Raw genomic sequence first — 2,960 nt, 5'->3', positions numbered from 1 at the left:
CACCCCCACCTCCGGCAAGGAAGCCTACTCAAAAGAGAAAACCAGTTACATCCACTCCGGTAACCCCTAGAATAAAGAAGAAGAGTGATGATGGTACTGAGTTTATAAAGGCCAAAATGACCTATCCTGAATTAATTGATGAAATAACAAAGGATGGAATTTTGAAAAAATGTATCTATTTACTATGAGAATTTAGAGGATAATGAGAAGAATGAGATAGATGAGGAAATTTTGTTGCACATAGATATTTATAAGAAGGCCTTAGTAAAATTTTTGAAGGAAATTCCTCTATCACTGTACAATAAATTAGATGCTAGAAGACTTGACGCAGTTAAGAGGGATAGAGAGATCAAGGAAGTGGAACTTTTGAGCATGTGTGGTTCAATCAATAATGAGGAAATGAAGAGGTGTATAGATGTTGCTAATAGGACAGTTTTTAGTAGCAAACCCCGATAAATAAGCCTAATGATGGGTAGGGTTAATGAGGTTATAAATGAGACCAGAGAGGGTTGGTCCAAATTCTTCCAAAAGACTCTGGACATTCTTACCTCTCATGAAGAATTTGTTAAGGAAACAACTTCCACCATTCCAAATAAATCAAAAGGGAAAGGTATTTTGGGTAGTTCAGTTCCAATTTTGAATAAATCGACAGTAACTGTAAGTATATAGACACCATCGACAGTAAAGGAGAGTATACAGTCTATACTGGAAGAAACTACTTTTGAGCAAGGCAATGTACATGGTACAAACAATATTATGGATAATACTCCATCAACGGTAATTGATACTGCACTAAGTGGTGAAGCCATCGATGCTAAAGAGGATAAGGTAAAGGGACTTGAGACTATACCTATTATCAATATTTTTGATGGTGTTGCCTTTTTCCTAATATCTTTAATTCTCCAATATTTATGATGTCCTAAGTCTGGAAATCAATGGTTTCAAATTGTTTCGGGTTTAATAATTTCAAAATCATTTGGTAAATAAGCCTTTATCTCTTTTCTCCTAAAGAAAGGTCTTTTTAATCATTGCCTTTTTTTACTTAATGAGAAGGGTCACCATGTCATTAAAAGGGGCCATTTGAGCTTTAGGCTTAGGCGGGCTTTATTAAAATTGAAACGCTTTATATTTTCCTAAAGTCCTAAGTATGTTTTTTAATGTATGCATTGGGTTCTTAATGGCTGGGTAAGTCTTGTTTGATCCTACTATTGTCATGATAATGCAATAAGAAGTCTCACGTTGAATACTCATCGTGACTCAATGACAAGCCGCTAGTGGTAGGCCTAGTTAGAGAGTCAGCGGTGGCAGATAAGTGAAAAGTGACCTTAAAGACTGAGCGGTAAGGATATGACTTGACGGTTGTCGCTAGACTATGATGAAGAGTTGCATGAGTTTTACTCTTCATGGACTAGCGACTGAATGGTGGGCTGGCCAATGTGAGTGGCCTAGGTGTTTTAAATGGTTAACAAGTCTAGGGGACATCAACGGTTGTCGCTATACCATGATGGGGAGATGCTAGTCCTTTACCCTTTACGGATCAGCGACAAAGGGCAAGCGGGTGACTAAATGTTGGGCCCTCTTGAAAGTCTTAAGTGATTAAAAGGTGTGCTAATTCTACATGATCTAATGGTTGTCGCTTGACTATGATGGAAAGTTTCTCAAGTTTTATTCTTTGTGGATTAGCGACTGTAAGGAAAAGCATACTGAAAACATCTATTTGGTTCGTTGGAGCAGAAAATTTGAAATTTAAATGGATTAATTGCAGAGTGTGTGGCTCCATTAATGGTAATCAATGCTCATTTTCCACCGGGGTGCCCTCATAAAACCTTGTTTTGAGATTTTAATTGCAAAAGGAATTCAAGAAGACTAGCAGAGACAAGGTGTGCAGTTTCTGTGAATTCTCAGGCGACAAGTAAGTTTTTATGTGATTGTGGTTTGCAATTTTTGCTTGTGTTGATATTGTCTGGTGCTAGGAGTTTTGAAGGGTTGTTTGAATAAAAAAATTGAAGTAAGGTTAACCTAATATTGTTAAAATGGCACTGGGAAGAGAATTTAAGGGAAAGATAGACTATCAGGAGAGGGCAATCTGTGATGATTTTATGGAACAATTGGTTCAATCCATGAATATTGCTGCCAAGATAAAGGAATTTGTGCCTAAGTCACCACACCTATGGATTGGTGATGGTTTATATGGTAAGGGATGTTGGCTAAGAGATCCCCAGATAGGTATGGCAAGTGTAGGTTTGTTCAGGGTAGGGTTTGGTCAATAGAATGCACCTACTCCTACAAATAACATATGGGAACTAGATGTTGTGAAATTGGTGGTCCCTGGGGTTTTCATGGATGTTGATTTATTGACTCAGATTGCAAAGAGCTATGACCCCATCACCAAGATTGTGAGGAATATAAGTGGAGGCCCCCTAATTGAAATTACAGCTGATGAACTTAAGAAGGTATTCTGGCTAAATGAAGCCTCAAGTTATCTAGAGCTCATTGATTTTGAAATGTCAAGAAAGGTTTATGATTCCCAAAAGGATCATCTTAGGAGTGTGCCATTGAGGGAATTTTTGGCAAAGATAGGAGGACTAACATTGGTAGGCCCTAGTACAATAGAACCTTTCCCTATGAATTTCTTCACCATAAGGGCTAAGGGTATATATTGGTTTTTGTGTCAAATTTTTGGAGAAGATGCAAAGAATGCCATGCCTACTCATTATATGCTTATGATGACAAATTTTCAACCCATCCATAGTAGTAGCATATGAATTTGCACCCTATCTTGCAAATGTCGTCCATGAGGGTTTAATTGGGATCAATAATGCCAAAGTGGATAGACCTTTTGGTTGGTATTCCATGTTAATTCATATGTTTTTGTTTAAAGGTGCAGAGTACTTTGCAAAAGATATGCACCTATTAAGAGAAAATGATGGGGAAGACATGCCAATCCAATTGTGGAGTGC

This window comes from Cryptomeria japonica, chromosome 5 (genome assembly GCF_030272615.1).
Source record: "Cryptomeria japonica chromosome 5, Sugi_1.0, whole genome shotgun sequence".
Lineage (NCBI taxonomy): Eukaryota > Viridiplantae > Streptophyta > Pinopsida > Cupressales > Cupressaceae > Cryptomeria > Cryptomeria japonica.
This window is presented reverse-complemented; position numbering follows the sequence as displayed.